Source organism: Rhincodon typus, chromosome 26, assembly GCF_021869965.1.
Source record: "Rhincodon typus isolate 14 chromosome 26, sRhiTyp1.1, whole genome shotgun sequence".
NCBI lineage: Eukaryota > Metazoa > Chordata > Chondrichthyes > Orectolobiformes > Rhincodontidae > Rhincodon > Rhincodon typus.
This window is the reverse complement of record NC_063357.1, coordinates 11471179-11490328: the sequence shown is the minus strand read 5'-3', so window position 1 is coordinate 11490328 and position 19150 is coordinate 11471179. Positions and strand designations below refer to the sequence as shown.

Here is a 19150-nt window from a genome sequence, read left to right as displayed (position 1 = left end):
GTCAGCCTCTCTGCTCCTATGATGCTGCTTGGCCTGCTGTGTTCATCCAGCCCTGCACCTTGTTGTCTCGGATTCTCCAGCATCTGCAGTTCCTACTATCTCCAGCTCTGATATTTTACTGCTTTCTGATTTTAATTGTTCCATTGCTGGCAGTTGTGCTGTTAACTGCTGAGGGCATAAGCTCAGAAATTACCTTCCTAAACCTCTCCACCTCTCTACGATTCTCTCCTCCTTTAAGATGATCCTTCATGTTTTGCCAAAGCTTTTGATCACTTATCCCAATAACCCCTTAATTGCTCTGGTGTCAGATTTTGTTTCATAATGCTCCTGTGGACCATTTGGATATTAGACTACATTAAAGGCTTGAGGACATAAAATGATAAGAGAAACAATAACATTACAATAATCAGCAACGCCATTTGGCTCTTGGAGATGATTCTGCCATTCAGTACGATTATTTTCTACTTCTTCTGCTCCTTTCCACACTGTGCTGAAATCCCAAAACTCCCCAGGTTTTCAAAAATCTGTCCTTCTTCGCATTGAGTGTATATTCACTGACTGAACCTCTTAGATCTCTGTGGTAGACCATTCCAAAGATTCAAAACCCTTTCAGTGAAGGTACTTCTCCTCATGTCGGTCATGAATGGCCAATCCTTTCCTCTGAGACTATGTTCCCTACACCTAGACTCAGCAAGCAGGAGAAACATATTCCCAGAAACTACCCTGTCAATTCCCTTAAGGATTTTGTGCGTTTCAACTTGCCAACCTCTCATTATTCTAAACTCTGGAGAATTGAAGCCTTTGTGTACGCAATTACTCCTCAAGGTCGGTCCCCATACCTCAGGATTCAGTCTTGTTGACCCTTGTTGCACTCCCTGTAAAGCAAGAATACCATTCCTTCGGGACGGAGACCAAAGGCATTGTTATTGTCATTATCAAGAAAACATAATCTAAAACAACTACTGGATGCTCACCAAGTAAAGGCTGTGCTCAAGCAAGGATGGAGTAAGAGCATTGTTAAGAGCTAAGAATAGGCAAGCAACTCTACAGAGCCAACTTGCCCAACTGTTTATCCTTCTCACCCATCTCCCTCACCACTCCAAGAAGGGGAAAATTGTGTTAATAATGCTAGGCTTCTCTTAGTCATGGTACCCTGCAGTTAGTGACTAGAGGCAAAGTGCTGAATGCGATAACTGGTAAGCAACGTGTGTTTAGTGAAGCAGGATGAATTGTGTTAATGAGCATTGTGAGAAAAAAAATGATCCGATCGTGGGATAAATCGAAGCTAAGTTCCAAACAGCGTCCCACAAAGAAGACAAATTGAGACATCAGGTTAGGGCTGGCCATCAAAGCTAATCAGTTAATTTGGACAGTGACCAATTGTGAAAACCTTCATCTGAAGGAATAAAAGAAATACTGCATTTATGTTGCACTTTCCACAACCAGAAGGACACCCCAAAATGCTTTACAGCCAATGAAGTGCTTGTGAAATGGAGCCACTGCTGTTTTGCAGGAAACACGACAGGCAGTCTGGGTGAGATGGGGTGATTCTGTGGATTTAGCAAATCATCCCTTTTATTCCTGTCTAATGGGCTCAATGGAGCCCAGGCCACTGGACTGAGAGCCTCTTCTCCCTGTGCATTGTAAGAGGCATAAGTGGATTAAATCTGAGCGCTGTCAACCTAATTCTTAACAGGCATGAGGCCAGAACATAGAAGTTGCCTATAATGTTAAGTTAAGGCCAGAACATAGAAATTGCCTATAGCATTAAGTTAATTGGCATCAAATGGGCCATTTTATACAAAAGGAATAAATGGATAGCTGGTTAGGAATATTAAAAGGTAAAGATGCTCCTGAAAGGCATATTAATTTGGAGTCAAAGGTGCCTTCACCTCATCTGAACCCTGCCAAACTGTCCAAGGGGTGGCTGTGGCCTACACTGGACATCAAGATTTGGAATAGTGTCAATTCCCCAACACTTTGAGTGAAACAATTTCTTTTCCTCTCTTGAAGAAAATAACGAAAATAAATTTAAAGTCAAATGAGATCACACAGATGAGAGAAAGTGGCCTGTGGAATAGTGTGTCCAAATAGCCATCTTGAATATCCACTTTGTGAAAAAAAAATTAACACTTGTAGTATGATCATTGAATGGCTGATCTCCTCCATGCTGGGAAAGGTAAAATGAGCCTGCATTGACTGTGGTTCACTGTGGTTTACAAAAATTAGCCAAAGTGTGCTTTCATGTCCCCTGTTGAGACCAATGCACTTCAAAAGATTGGCCAACCTGTGACGGAGGGTCTCTGTGGACACATGAATGGAAACTTGGTACAGCAGAGACAGATGTAAAATCAATGCTTTCCACCTGAGAGACCATGACAGCAGGATCTCTGCTGCAACTGGCAAAGCTTTAGGGACCTAGAAATCCCAGGAGCTGAGCTGCTGAGGCATTGTATAGAATGAGATACATGTTCAATTCCTGTTGGACTTGTCTCAGTCAGTGAGTAATTTGTTTTGTTTGTTTTGTATTGCTTGCAGCTGGCTTGATTCTATTCAGACATTACACCTTTGAAAAAAAAGGTTTTTTGGCAGACTGGATATTTTTGAAGGCACACTAGGCTAGAAAAACGCCTGTGCACTCTAAAAGTAGAGAGGTTGTGCTTCAGTTAAACATTGCACTAGTGAGACTACATCTGGAGTATGTCTACAATACCGACTTCTATTTTAAGGAATGATGTATTTATTTTGGAGGCAGTCCAGGGAAGAGACTAATACCTGGAATAAAAGATTTGTCTAATGGGGAAAGGTTGGACATACTAGACATGTATCCACTGGAGTTTACGGGTAAAAAAATGATTGACACACACAGGATCCTGAGGAGTTTTGAGAGCGCAGATGTGGAAAGGATGTTTTATCTTGGCAAAAAATCGATAACTAGAGATAGTCTTTTAAAAATAAGAGTTTATCCATTTAAGACCAAGTCTCTCGGGAGCACGTGACAATCTCTCGGGTGGTCTTTCACCGGTCCTTGGCCGTTGTCTGGCCCAGCACAGCCTCAGTGTTCCAGCCTTGAGGTGATTCCAGAGTGATTTCCCAGCCTCAGGAGTCTTGAGGTGAAACCCACCGCAGCCTGGAGTCAAGGCCCAGTGCAGATTGGAGACTAGGTGCCAGCGTGGACTGGTCGGAAAGACTGTTGTTCTAAACTTTTTATTTCTCTAGTTCCTCATTTGTTCCTGTGATCTGTAATGCTGGGCTTTTTATTTCTTTATTTTTCTTATCTTTTTCCTACGAACTTGTACTGAAGAATCTGTGCCTAGGTATCTTATACCTAAGATGGTATATGTGACAATAAAGCTAATTCAATTCAGGAGAAAATTTTCTCTCAGAAGGTTAACAGTCCTTGGAATTCTCTTCTTCAAAAGATAATGGAGACAGAACCTTTGAATATTTTTAAGGCAGCGGTAGGTCAAATCTTGGAGTTAAAATCAGTTGAGCCATGATTGTATTGAACTGTGAAGCAGGCTCGAGGGGCCAAGTGGCCCACTTCTATTTCATATGTTCATACGTAACAGAGTTCATGGCTTTGTCATTCCTTCAGGATCTCAATGACTTTTCTGTCAAAGGTACTGAGAATGAGCAGGATAACTCTCATAGGAATACAACGACACATAGACAGAAGATAGGAGCAGGAGGAGGCCATTCAGCCCTTCAAGCCTGTTTTGCCATTCTTCACGATCATGGCTGATCATCCAACTCAATAGCCTAATCCTGCTTTCTCCCCTTAACCTTTGGTCCCTTTCACCCTAAGTGCTATATCTAGTCGCCTCTTGAATACATTCAATGTTTTGGCATCAACTACTTCCTGTGGTAATGAATTCCACAGGCTCACCACTCTTTGCGTGAAGAAATGTCTCCTTATCTCTGTCCTCAATGGTCTACCTCAAATCCTCAGACTGTGACCCTGTGACAGTTCTGGACACACCCACCATCGGGAACATCCTCCCTGCATCTACCCTGTCCAGTCCTGTTAGAATTTTATAAGTCTCTATGAGATCCCCCCCATTTGTCTGAACTCTAGTGAAAACAATCCTAACCCAGTCATTCTCTCCTCATACGTCAGGCCCGCCATCCCTGGAATTAGCCTAGTAAACCTTCGCTGCACTCCCTCGAGAGCAAGAGCATCCTTCCTCAGAAAAGGAGACCAAAATTGCAGACAATATTCCAGGTGTGGCCTCACCAAGGCCCTGTATAACTGAAACAACACATCCCTGCTCCTGTACTCAAAACCTCTCGCAATGAAGGCCAACATACCATTTACCTTCTTTACCACCTGCTGCACCTGCATACTTACCTTCAGCGACAGGTGCACAAGGACACCCAGGTCCCACTGCACACTCCCCTCTCCCAATTTACAGCCATTCAGGTAGTAATCTGCTGCCTTGTTTTTGCTTCCGAAGTGAATAACCTCACATTTATCCAAATTATACTGCATCTGCCGTTGATTTGCCCCACCTGTGAGATCTTAAGAACATAAGAACATAAGAACTAAGAGCAGGAGTAGGCCATTTGGCCCCTCGAGCCTGCCCCACCATTTAATAAGATCATGGCTGATCTTTTTGAGACTCAGCTCCACTTACCCACCCACTCACCATAACCCTTAATTCCTTTACCGTTCAAAAATTTATCTAGCCTTGCCTTAAACACATTCAGTGAGGTAGCTTCAACTGCTTCACTGGGCAGGGAATTCCACAGATTCACAACCCTTTGGGTGAAGAAGTTCCTCCTGACCTCAGTCCTACATCTGCTTCCCTTTATTTTGAGGCGATGCCCTCTAGTCCTAGTTTCACCTGCTAGCGGAAACAACCTCCCTGCCTCCACTTTATCTATTCCCTTCATAATCTTATATGTTTCTATAAGATCTCCCCTCATTCTTCTGAATTCCAATGAGTACAATCCCGGTCTACTCAGTCTCTCCTCATAATCCAACCCTCTCAACTCTGGAATCAACCGAGTGAATCTCCTCTGCACCCCCTCCAGTGCTAGTATATCTCTTCTCAAGTAAGGAGACCAAAACTGCACACAGTACTCCAGGTGTGGCCTCACCAGGACCCTATACAGCTGCAGCATAGCCTCCCTGTTTTTAAACTCCATCCCTCGAGCAACGGCAGACAAAATTCCATTTGCCTTTTTAATCACCTGCTGCACCTGCAATCCTACTTTTAGTGATTCATGCACAAGGACACCCAAGTCCCTCTGCACAGCAGCGTGCTGCAATTTTTTACCATTTAAAACATTGTCCATTTTGCTGTTATTCCTACCAAAATGGATGACCTCACACTTATCAACTGCTGAAGGATCTCTGCATTCTTATCACAGTTCATGCTCCCATCTACCTTAAGACATCTGCTTTACCCATTCCATTGGCTCCCACTTCTCAAGCTTACATTAAGTGATAAGAACAACGGAAAGTCTAGAACATGGTGAGGAAGTGAATAGTCAGTGAGTCTCTTAGGAGTTTGGGATTTGGAAGTCCCTGAGTAGCATTTTACTCAAACTAAGTTAACCAGTCAACTGAATTTCATTAGTCATTGGCTCTTCCCTTAAACATGTTTTTGCCATGGTCATTAATGAGTCATTGTCAGTTTACAAGTGAACCTTTTTTTTATATGGGATCACTCTGTGATTCTACCCTTAACTCCATATAACAGTAGAATGATCCTCAGAGGAGGTGGCAAGAAAATATGATAAGAAAGCAGCTCTTTTGTTTCCTCAGAAGTGCAAAGTGGGCCTCATGACCAAGGCCACCCATCTTTAATTGCCTTTGATGAGGTAGAAGCGAGCTGCCTTTTTGAATCTCCCATCTTGCATAGTTGCATCCACACTGCTCTTAGGAAGTGAGTTCCAGAAATTTGACCCAGTGACAGCGAAAGAATCGAGATACGTTTCCAGGCTTCAAGATGCCTTGGTTGCTTCTGATAAACTCAAACCCTCCTAGGAAGCTCGGTGGAATAATTTGCAATTGGATAAAAACAAAATTACTTCCAGATCAAAATTAGATCAGTTTGGCTGCAGGTAGAGTCTCTGGTTTGTTGTAAGTTAGTTACTGTCCTGGTGGAGAACAGCTAGGGCACAGGAGCTGGCATTAGTGCCCTAGTTTAGAGGCTTAGGTAAGGCTGACTAAGATTTCTGCCCCTGATCATTATTTAGTGAAACTTACTGAAAGTGCATGCGTGAAACTCAAGAAAGATCAGGAATAGTGTTAAACTGTAATGTTTCTGTAGTGAAATAGCCTGCTAATGCTCACCATCATGGCCCATTGGTCAATAATGTAAGACATGGACGCAAGAGTAAGGATGGAAATTGAGCAGATATAATACTCTACAAGTTAGAAATTTAATGGTGACACATTTTCATAAAATGCAATGCCATGAGGTCTTTCCTTTCCAACTTCCAGGGTTCACCGTGGCTGATAGGCACAACATTTTGATGGCAGTTTAGAATGAAGGAAAGTGGTTGTTTTCCCTAAAGGCTTAGTTGCTGTGTGGTGGAATCCAAGAAAGGCTCCATTGAACTTCCTAATCAACACTGCGGTACAGCATATCTGCTGGGATAGTGTCATGGATGATGGGATTGGCCAGGGAAGAGAATAATCAGCCTGGTGTATCAGTTAGAAGAATGAATGGGCCACTTAGCCTTGAGCCTACTCTGCCGTTCAATAGGCTTCCATTTGATATGATAACTCCACATTCCAAAAACCATTTGACCATTTATTAAGAATCTACCCAGCTCTGCCTGAAAACATTCAGAGATTCTGCATCCATTGCCTTTTGAGGAAGAGAGTTCTCAGTCTCTGTTAGAAAAAATTTCTTCTCACCTTTGTTTTAAATAGACCTTGCAGCTCATAGTTCTGGATTCTCCCACTCTGGGTTCCAGCTCCCGATCCACATCGAGTTGGAAGTGTCTGCCTGCGGATGTTGCATGAGGACAGGATTGAGTTAACTCTTATCGCCCTCCAGTGTGCCAACACTGGTTTTCTAGTATCTCCCACAAGGATTGGCAGCTGGGTCAAGATTCCTGAAATGTGCCAAGGTTCATGAAAAAAAAAATTGCCATCTGGACATCCATGAGGCTCTGTGGGCCTTAGCAACAGCAGAATTGTGTGCAACCAGTATCTGTAACTTCATGGCCTGGCATATCCCCCACTCTACCATAACTGCCAAGTCGTGGGATCAACCCTGGTTCTATGAGAAGTGTAGGAGGCTATGCCACAAGCAGCATCAGGCATATTTAAAAATAAGGTGTCAACCTGGTAAAGCTGCAAAACAGGGCTTCTTGCTGTGCAGTGTGATGGTTAGGGCTGAGTAATAGGACAGACAATGGATCAGATCTAAGCTCTGCAGTCCTGCCACTTCCAGTCATGAATGGTGGTGGATATTCAAACAACTGAGAGAAGGAGGAGGATTGATCAGTATACCCATACTCAAAGATGGGGGAGCTCAGCACATCAGTCCAAAAATCAAGGCTGAAGAATTTGCAACAATCTTTAACCTGAAGTGCCAAGTGGATGCTCCATCTCAGCCTCCTCCTGAAATGCTCAGCCTCACAGATGCCAGTCTTCAGCCAATTCGATTCACTATCAAGAAATGGCAGAAGGCACTGCATATTGCAAAGGCTTTGAAGTGAAAGGGTTACAATAATGGGAAGTTCTTAGTGTTCTGAGCATGTCATGTCTTTGCATTCATCTGCGATTCTCTTTATTGAGAACCTTGTACATTAAAGCAAACATAAAGCTGTCGAAGTTCAATGCTGCTCTCTGTTGTTGTGGATTTTCGTGGCAACAGATGTCACACCTGCCACCTCTTATGTTGGAAGCCATCAGGAAAAAGATTTAAAGCTTTGTGAATTACAGAGTTGTTTGGGAGGAGAAGAAAAATGGAAGGACAAATGGCCATTTTGTAAAGATAGAGGGGAAAATGTAGGATAAATTTATTTAAACAATGGACGTAAAAGTAGTTTTCATTTTCATTGGCAAAACATGACAAGAGATATAATCACCAATTCTTAACCTTCCCACCTGGAAATGGTGAATGACACCATATTCCTCAATGGTGGAAGGGGCTCTGAGATGAAACGCAAAACAGAAATCTGAAATATAAACAGAAATAGAATGAGACGCTGAAGGAGATGGAAACACAAGTATCTGAAAGGTGTGTTGCCCTATTGTGTGTTAAGCAGGTGCTGTGAAACTTGAAGAAGCCTAGAGCCACATTCCTGTCAAACTTTTAAAAACAGTAGAAACAGATTAAATTACTCACCTGTTCATTCAGAGAATTATGTGACCGAATAATTCTGCATTGTGTCTTCATCCACCAAAGCCACATGACCCAAACTCTCACTTCAATTCACTCTTCAAACTCTTCAATATTCTTTTATCCTCATGTTACACTGCAAAATCACTTCATTGGCTGTAAAATGTTTTGAAACATCCCAAAGACATGGAAGGTGCAGAGTAAATGCAAGTTATTTCTCTCTCTGCTATTTGGCACTCATGATGGATTCTACTTCACAGCTATATTACTCTTACCTGGAACTGTGGCACAAGGAGGACACAGAAATATAAAGTGTTGGAATCATTTGTACCTCAGCAGACAACTCGAAAGACAACAAACACTGTCTCTCTGCAATCTTTACCTCTCTATGAAGTCAATGTCAGAGGAAGTCTTTCAAATGTATACCTACTTGCGAAGATTTAATCTATGGAACACATGGACCTCCTCCATACATAGGTTCTTTACTCAGAGAGTGGTAGGGGCATGGAATGCATTGCCGGAGAGGGTAGTGGAGTCGGCCTCATTAGGGACATTTAAGCAGCTATTAGATAAGCATATGGATGATAGTATAAGGTAGGGGTGGAGATTAGATAGACCTTAGGTTTAGAGTAAAAGTTCGGCACAACCTGGTGGGCCGAAGGGCCTGTACTGTGCTGTACTGTTCTATGTGCCATAATCTGTAGCTTTATTTCTTATTCACTGGATTGTCCCATTTGAATTTCATGGGTCTGGAATTTTGAAAAGGGCCCCTCTTAGCAATTGGATACTTTCGGAAACAGAACAAATTACTGCAACTGGAGACAAATATAAATTTGACTGAAAGTTTGCAGCCACTTTTCCTCTGCTTTGTTCAGGAATAGATCAATTCCACAGGCACAGCATGAAGGGAAAAATAGTTGGGAGGTGCCAGTTTGTTACACTGGGACATTTTTGCTAGTGCTCCTTGTGCATTCAGAGAGATTTGCTTGGATTGTGTGTGTGTGTCTGTCTTCATTTGGGTGTGAGTTAGTCTGTGTGTGTGTGTGTATGTGAGGGAGAGTTTGTCTATGTGTGCTTGTCTGTGTGTGTGCTTGTATGTATGTGTGTGTGCTTTCTGGGTGTGTTGTGTGTATGTTTGCTGGTCTATGTGTGTGTGCTTGACTGCATGTGTTTGGCTGTTTGTGTGTGTTTGTGTGTCTGTGTGTGTGTGCTTTTCTCTACATGTGCTTGTCTGTTTGTGTGTGTATGTGTTTGTTTATGTGTATGTTTGCCTGTCTGTGTGTGTTTGTGTGTGTGTGTGTTTGTCTATGTCTGTGGGGCACGGAGAGCCGTTTCACCTGGAACTGGAGGAAGCATTTAAATACCATGATAACGAGGTGGGAGTGACATTAACATTCCTTCTGCCTCTTTCCTGCTTCTCCTTTTTGTCGATAGCCAAAATGCAACGGTCCCATTTCAGACAGGTTATAGCAAGCATGCCCAAATCCTTCAGATTGGGAGAATGGAGAAGTATCTGCCAGCGAATACCTTATTCCACTTACAGAGAGTGAGATTATTTGTAGAACCCAGTCCAGCAAAGAGGATCAAGCTCCAAATCTTCTAAATGTTGTGCATACCTCTCCTTAACTCTAGGCTGAGAAGTCCTAAACTCTGAAATTTGTTCCATAAATTATGGCAGCTTTCTTCATTGCCCTTTAAGATGTACATTAAAATCTTCAGATTTGACCAAGATTTTGCATCAAGCCAATATCTTCCTCTTTGGTCTATTTTTATCTGGCTATGACTCTGTGGAGCACCTTAGGGAATTTTCCTACATTAAAAGCATTGTCTCAGTTCAGACTGTGATGTTGATTGCACTAAAGGAAATGAATTGGGTGTATCTGCTTCCTGCTTCCCCTGGCTTTTCTGGCATGTTTCACCAGATATGTTATTCGTCATGTCATGCATGCCCCTGAATATGGATAACTGAATCTTAATTAGCTTCAAATAACAGGATACGTCAGATAAAGCATCTCCTGTGGTTGAAACAAAGGATGGGTGACAGGTGAGGTACACCTCACGACATATATCCAGTTAATGGAACAACACTGCAGGGCAAAGGGATTTCTCTGGAGGAGGGGGTGAACGTTGATGTAGGGGTTGGGGGAGAGGAGTGCATTGGAAATTGTATTTCCAGATAGTGTCACTTGCTCCCAATGACTCCGTAATGGAACACAATTTTCAAAGGGATTGGGCAATGGGGAACTACTTGCCTCCAATTAATAGCACATTTGGCTCTCTGAGGAGCCTGTTAATTGGCCACAAGATACATTTCAAATCGGAAATTGATGTATCTGGACAGTCTGAGGCACAGGTTTTGGGTTGTAGTGTCCCTATGCTGGGCCACAAGGTTTGGGTTCAAGTCCCATCTACCACGAGAATGTGTCATAATGTGTCCAAACAAGTTGATTAAAAATATATTTTGTTCTCATGCCCAGGTTTCTCGTTCAATGCAGGGAGCTGCAGTTAGATTTTTAACTTGTGCAAGTTAGTGGCAGTCCCTGTTATAGCTGCCAACTGCCTTTCACGCTGAGTCTCAGAGTGATACAGCACAGAAACAGACCCTTCAGACCGACTAGTCCATGCCAACCAACTTTCCCAAAATAAACTAGACCGCTTTGCCTGATTTTGGCCCATATGTCTCTAAACCTTTCCTTTCATGTACCTATCTAAATGTCTTTTAAATACTATAACTATACCTGCCGCTACTGCTTCCTCTGGCAGTTCATTCCATATACATACCACCCTCTGGTCCCTTTTAAATCTTTCTACTCTCACCTTAAACCTACATCCTCTAGTTTTGACTCCGCCCCGTTCCTTAGTGAAAGGACCTTTGCTCTTCACCTTATGTATGCCCCAACAGATTTTATAAACTCCTATAAGATCACCCCTCAGATTCCTACAGTCCAGAGAAAAAGGTCCCAGCTTCTCCTTCTAACTCAAACACACTCGTCTCAGTAACATCCTTGTGAATCTTTTCTGCACCCTTTCCAGTTTAATCACTTCCTTCCTATAACAGGGTGAGAACAGGACAATTTCCTGTACAGCCGCAACATGACCTCCCAATTCCTATGCTCAAACCTCTGATCAATGAAGGCAAGTGTGCCAAACGCCTCCATCACCACCCTGTCTATCTGCTGCTCCTCATGGGGCTCAGTGCTCTATAGCACCACTCATGATGCAGACTTGGCATGGAGTCAGGAGCCAGAACTTCTCAGGGCATTGGGTTCCCGGCCTGAATTTGGAAATCAAGGTCCTGTGTTCCTGTGTTGGAACTGGCAGCAGTGGCAGGATGATTGATTCAACTCAACAATGTCAGCGTAGAAAAGCTTTTCCCCCTCTTGTGTTGGCCTTGAGGCTCCCAGCCATTCTAAAGAAGCAGTTACTTTCCCATGTTTATGTCCAGCCTGCAGGAGTCAGCCAGGCTATTTCATCTGACCTCAGAAACTTGCCTGGGGTCACAGGCACTTCCTTGCTTTTGCGATTCTGTCCAGTGGGATTATGGCTAAGTGGAAGTTCTAAGCCAGAGTTATTCTTTTAATATGCAAGGAGAATTTAATTTTCTGGTTTCAAGGATTGCTCGAGCTTAGGTCAAATTGTAACTTTGGAGAACAGATTAAAGCCTAAATAATAATTCATTATGATCTCAGAGACGGCCAGCAAGATGTCTTCTTACAGATATTGAATTTTTCATTACCCAAAGTGGCACAAAGCGATCTTGAGATTGCGGTGAATAAGGCCTGTTTACATAGACGTCATGCTAATCCAACACAGAAGAAATGTGTCTACAAGGAATGAGTGTGCATTTATAATAAACTTTCAGAGAAACAGATTTATTCATCAGTTTAGCCTGAGTAATACCCAGTTTTTGTTTCTCAGTTGGGCCTCCAGCATTACAGACTGTAGCTTTGATTTTGTTTTAACACTGGAGCACATTTTCAGATAAGATGTTACAACAAGATAGATATTAAAGATCACACAGAACTACTTAAAGGAGGGACAGCTTGTTTACTAACAGCCTGTGAGGAGAGACTGGTCTACTTTAGCTGCTAATTTACATGTTCATATGGCAGGTCTCCCTCTGTCCTAATCAACACTCCCCCTTCAACCAAACAGAACTGGCTGATCAGTTTTCCCACTTGCAGCTTGAAGGGTCTTAATGTGTGCACGTTGCACCATCGGTGTGGACTTAATGGACTGTTTCCACACTGTGGCGATTCTAAGTTCATGATACATTGGTTGCTGCATTATAACAACAGCTCAGGCCATTCTGAAACACTTTGAGATAAGTGCTCCAGACATGTAAGGGGCGTCAGTGGGGAACCTTTCCACACAGGACTAATTGAATTATGGAATAGGTTTGCAGGAAAGGCCATTGAAAGAGGGTTTGGGGTTCTGGACACAATCAGATGCTTTTCTATACAAAGGAGGAACTGAAAGCGAAAGCAACAGTGGTTTGAGTTTGGGCATGAAACCGGCCTTGTGAGTTACAGATGTATCAACTGGGCAGGTTCTATAATGGAGTAAGCTGCAGTGCCCAAATTAAGCCCCCAATCTGCAAATTGATTACACTAGAATCTGGGAGGAATGAACCAGCGTAGAAATGGATGCAGAGGCTTAATTGTGTTTCTTCCCATCTCTGAAAATACTCAGCTTCTTAGAATAGCTGGTGCAATAATAAACAAGACCATGGGTGGCCATTAACCCAGTTGACAGGGAGTAGTTTTTTTTTTAACTCTCTCCTTTTCTGTTCATTTCCTCCTTTCCAACCCTGAAGATATTGAGTCCTTCCCGGAATACTCCCCACTTGCCTGGATAACTACAGTTCCGGCAATATTCAAGAAGTTCAATACTATCCAGGACAAAGAATCCGTTTGATTTGCACCCTGTCTAACATCATCGATATTCACACTCTCTACCATTGATGCACAGTGACAGCAGGATGTCTCGTTTACAAATACGCTACTGCAATTCATCCAGACTCCTTAGACAGCACCTCCAAAACCTACAAAATGTATCACCTGGAAGGACTAGGGCAGCAGATAGGAGGGAGTGCCACCACCTGCAAGTCCTCTTCTAAGCCACGCACCATCCTGACTTGGAAATCCTGCACTGACTCTGAGTCAAAGCCCCGGAACTCACTCCCCAACAACACTGTGAATATCCCTACAACCCAAGGACTGCAACGGCTCAAGATGGCAGCTCACCATCACTTTCTTGAGGGCAATTAAGGATGAGCAATAAATGCTAGCCTAAGCCAACTACGCCCATATTCCATGAACAAATGAAAAGGAAACCTGTTGGAGCACAGTATCTCTTTCAGATCTGTCCCTCAGTTGGTGTTGTCAACACCAGTCATTTAGAAAACAGAATTAACTGTAAAAATTTACTAAAGGGACGTGCTGTCAGAATCCTCAACAAGCATCCTAAACACTCATCCTTTAAAGTTGCACAGTGCCAATGGAGTATTATCATGGTGAAGTATATGTACTGCCCTCAACAGAAAAATATCTGTTCAGAGCTCCTGACGTGACTGACTTTTCAATGCGATGACTAACAGCTTGTTTTAGTTGCTGATCTCTGGCTCTGATTGCAGTGATTACTTGGCCTAGACTGCATTATCCCCATCAATCCCTGGTCTTAGCTACAGTGACCCCAAGTGCAATTCACTCACTGCAGTTAGATCAAACTGATCTCTGGTCTCACCCATTAACAACCAACCCAAGACAGTGTCATTGACAAATTATTCATTCATCCTGCCAGTCCCCAGAGATAGAATGTTCTGTCCTTTCAATCTTATTGGGTTCACCAAGGTTACAGACTTCCATTTTCATTTGGGCAGTTCAATTGATCAGTAGTTTATGAGGGACACAAATATAAGTTACTCAATTAGCCTTAAGAAAATAGAGTCCAATCATCATGCATAATGTGAAGAGACTGGAATTAAATGATCAGTCACACTTAGTCCACAAATTATTGAATGTTGCTTTGAAGATTACTTCATTACCTTTCTTTCCTTTTCTATGAGTCTGTCTCTCAAGGGATGTCAAATAGTGTGCTTATTTATTCTCTGATAAGTAATTTGCAAATCTTTCGCTTCAATCTTCAAATCAGAAGGTATTTCTTCTTTTTTTTATTACTACTCAATCCTTCTCCTCCCCAACTCTACAAACAGAATTTTTTTCCAAATTATGAAGGTAGGGGGTGTGTGTGTGTGTCTATGTGTGTGTGTGTGTGTGAGTATGTGTGTGTATGTGTGTGTGTGTCTGTGTGTGTTGGGGGTTGCGGTTGCAGGTGGATGTCTGGATATGGTTGCATTGAGAAGTGGAACCTTTTCCTCATTTTAGGTACCTATAGTGCTGAGCTTTCATGAGTTAGATACAGTGCAGTTAGCTGCAAAATGAAGTTCCCTATTCACTGTGCTATTTGTACACCTTAATGTTATGAAAGCCCACTTTTCCCATCCACCCAATGTTACTGACTACCCCAGCAGATTGCCATGTCAATGTCAATTTAAGAGCAATTTGCATTATAAGTGTAGATACCAGGAACTAGCTCTTGTGGCTACCCTACCTCTGAGCTAGAAGGTCCAGATTCAAGTTTCACCAACCACAGAGGTGTATCATAACATGATTGAGCAGGTTGATTATAAACAAATTTTTGTTTTGTTTATTGGCTGTATTAATTCATTTTCTGCAGGGTTCTTCCAATCATTAGACAAAAATTACACCCACTCATCACAGTTAAATCCCAGAAGTGAAAGGTTACTTTGCTAACTCACTGTAGCACCCAATCCTCTCCCCTGTTTCTATTCTTGTGCTACTTACGTGTCTCCATTAATAGTGCAAAGCAATACAATGTTCTATTGGTGCTTGTAGTTAAAGGGAAGTGGGATAGAGAGAAATGTAGCTGATTCTCTCTATTGTACCTTCTTCTGGATGGGCATAGTGACCTACTTTTGTGGAGCAACACATCACAGGCTGACTCTCTCAGTTACTACTCCTTAGGGCAGTGTGTTTAAGTATGATGTAGTATGTTAGGTTTTCACATAGATAACCTTTCATTTTACTCCATTTATTTTATTCTAGACTGATGAAAGATTAATGTGCCTGTAGATGTTTGGTCTTCTCCTTCCTTTGAAGTAGAGGTGCTGGTGTTGGACTGGGGTCAACAAAGTCAGAAGTCACACAACAACAGGTTGTAGTCCAAGAGGTTTACTTGAAATCACAAGCTTTCGGAGTGACCTTCCTTTGAAAGTGGACCAGGTTAGGTATTTAATTAAAACTACAAAGAACTGCTGATGTTGGAAATCTGAAACAAAAACAGAGAAACTCAGCAGGTCTGGCAACATCTGTTACAAGTATTTGGATACCTCCCCGATGTTCGATAGTCATTCAGCTACTCCATTATAATGACCAACAATGCTTAACAAACCTGCTTCTCTGTATGTCCTACTACTTGGAGCCAAGTACTATTTGATCCTGAGAATTTGTTTGTTTCAGTTTGCACAAAACATTCATTTATGTTTAAGCCTCTAATTCTACCTGAGTTGTTCTTAATTAAGAAGACCATGTGGCCTGAGTGCAGGACAATCATTCAACATATTCATTGTTTTGTATTCACCCACAGTTTCAGCCCTAATTGCACCTTTAGCTCTCAAAATCTTATCTCACAAACATGCTTTGGCGTCCCAAAGCTTTCCCGTTTCTGTGTTCGAGCCCTCCTTTTCTTCATTAACATGTACTGACACAGGCTTCTGCTCGCAAGTTGTGCTCTTCTGCTTGCCCAACATGCATGGACACAATGGGCTGAATGGCCTGCTATCCTGGCTAGCTCAATGGTAACTGCATTTGCTGGTCTAGTCTGTTGTAAGTAGACCACATGTCTTTTAATTAAGATCAAAGATCTATTTGCATCGCAGGCATCTATATTGGTTAAGTACCGTGCACAGAACAAACTGTAATTCATATCATAATTCGAATGGCAGGTCCCAGAAAATCTGCGTGAAGCTTCTCGCTGAGTAAAGCAATTCATTTCCCAAAGTTATTATGAGAAGTGGCGCCCTGTACATTTTTACAGGTATTGCTACTTAAAAAAAGAATTGCTGAGAACCCATTATCACAATCAAACTGAGTAGCAGACTGCATTACAAAAGCACTTTGCCTGGGAAAAGTTGATGTAAAGGCTTTATTACTGGTGTCTATCATTCACTGTGCTTTTGTGATGCTGACTTCAGGCCCGGAATCAGTAAAACTCTGTTGGTGGTTTGATGGAAATCGCAGTCCCATTTTGCATAGATTTTGCTCCATAACTGAGCTTTAAGTCTGCAAATTGCACCATAACTGACAAGCCAGAAAGGGTTTGAAGTAAATTCAATTTAAATAGTAACACCATCATCGTCGTGGCTTCACTTGAAATCCAGGACTTGTTTCAAGTTGCTTGGTTTTAAAGGGATGGCAGTATGCTCCTGTACATATTCAGATTCCCGCTGGGAACAAACAGACTTTCTACATGTGCAGGAAAATCTCTGGCAGCCAATATGGTGTGCGTGTGTTGCTGCAGAGTATACAGAGCACGGTAAGCAGTGTTTGGGCAGGACATGTCAATTGTATACCTGACTCCTGACACAACTGCCCGACTCAGGACTCGCCTGCAATTGCAAACTCCCAGGAAGACAGTGAAATGGGAAATCCCTGGAACATTGCTGAAAAGATAAATCACATCCCTGCTGACCAATGGGAGACCCTGCCTTATGACCGATCAAAATGGAGAAAGCTCATCGAAGGAAGGCACCGAATTCATTGAGAAACATTGTTGGGGATGTGTAGAGTTGGCGTCCAGGTTGCAGAGGGAGTGCACGGATCTCCAAATAGCCCACCCACCCAACCTCTCTCCCTCCGTTGCCTTTTCACAATATCGCACATTCATTAAATAATGGACACGTACTACACAGAATGAGACCATTTGGCCCATCATGTCGTTGGCCATCCAGCCTAATCCTGCCTCCCAATTCTTGCTTCACAGCCTTGTTTATTGCAATACTTTAAGTGCACATAAAAGGACTTTTTAAATGTTGTGAGGGTTTCTGCCTCTGTCACCCCTTCAGGCATTGAGTTCTAGATTCCCACCATCTCTGGGACAAAGAAATCTCCTCTCAAACCCCCTCTAAATCACTACTTTTTGCCTAGATCTGTATACCCTGGATGCAAACCCAACAACTGAGGATTCTATTAAACTCCCTTATAATTTTGTACAGTCAGTTAGTCTCCTGTCAGCCTCTTCTTTTCCAAAGAAAACAATCTTAGCTAATCAATCTTTCCTTACATAACTAAAACCCTCCACAGGAGGCAACATCCTTGTAAATTATCTCCACACCTTCCCTGGCACAACCACATCTTTCATATAGTGCAGTGGCCAGAACTGCACACAGTTCTCCAGCTGTGGCTTGACTAGTGTTCTGTGCAGTGCCAGCATAACCTCCCAGCTCCTGCATTCTACACCTTGGCTAATAAAGGCTGGTATGACATATGCATTCTTGATAAATAGGTTTTGAACAATAACTTATACATTGGAAACAGAAGTAAGCCATTCAGCCCTTTGAACCTGTCTTGCCAAGTCATTTAGATCATGACTTTTCTGCATTGTACGCACCAGGAATTCAATCAAGTTTACCCAAACAAATTTTCTGTAGGACTATTACAGCCCAATCACTTCACTCAGGCAACATGGACTTTTTGAAACGATCGTGAAATAATAAGCCAATCTGTCAGCCTCTTGAAAAGGCCTCCCAGTTTCACCATTTCCTATTGAAATCAGACATTACAAAGAGTATCCTACACTCAGGTACAGCATACGTTCTAATGATACCATTCCAGCATATACTTACACAGGCACTCTGTAGAATTGGGAAGGCTATGACTGAATGGGGGAAGGGAAGTAAGAGAAAAGGGAAAGTTACATGCAGACCACTTGCAACAGGAATGCATCCAGTCAGGAATTCTGATCTCAAAGTCATTATAGAATCTCCACTGTGTGAAAAAGGCCAAAAGGAGCACAGAAAATAAAATGAAACAAATGCAAATAGAAGACATAAATTCCTGGATCAACTCTATTTATTAATTAACAACACACAGACCAATCAGATGCAGCATTATGTAATGAAAGATTACTGTATAATAGAAACTTGCTGATCCTTATAAACCAGTAACATATGCAACTATCAGAGTACACTGAAACAGATCAGTGGTTATTATCCATTTCATCTTTGTTGGAAATGTATTAGCTGTGATAGTCAATACAGTTTAAAATTTCATACAGTAGATATGAGTAGTGGAATAGATGGTGTTGATATTGATTGGGACATAAGATACGATGGCTGCTGACCTACATAATTATTATATCAACTTGGAGGCTTCAATCCAACAGACCATTCAACCTGGAGGATAGAGCCTTCCTAGAAGCATAAGTAAATTTTGTGTAGTATTGTTCATAATGCATTGCAAATCAAAAGTACTTTTGGCCTCAGTTTAGATGATGGCAATATAGTTTGGAGAGAAACTCACTTTACAGTGCAGCCAGAGGATGCAGCTACATCATTTAGCATAAAAACATTGAATGGGAACTGTTAACATAGTAGTCAAAAATTGTGGCTGGTAGAAGTAAGCATTGTGACCAGGAAATGCGTGCCCAATGCAAGATTATTGATAACACACTAATCAAACTCTCATCATATTGTGTGCAAGCATTCAAAGGGATCTCCTTCATATAAAGTGGCTTTATATGATGGGGACTAAATGGACATA

General features: G+C 42.2%; 1 protein-coding gene across 1 annotated transcript in view; it reads left to right on the top strand.

Annotated features, from left to right (window-relative positions):
- The window catches only part of LOC125486187 (LHFPL tetraspan subfamily member 7 protein), a 262361-nt gene that overhangs the window by 178580 nt on the left and 64631 nt on the right, over positions 1-19150 (top strand). The gene's annotated exons all lie outside the window — the stretch shown is intronic.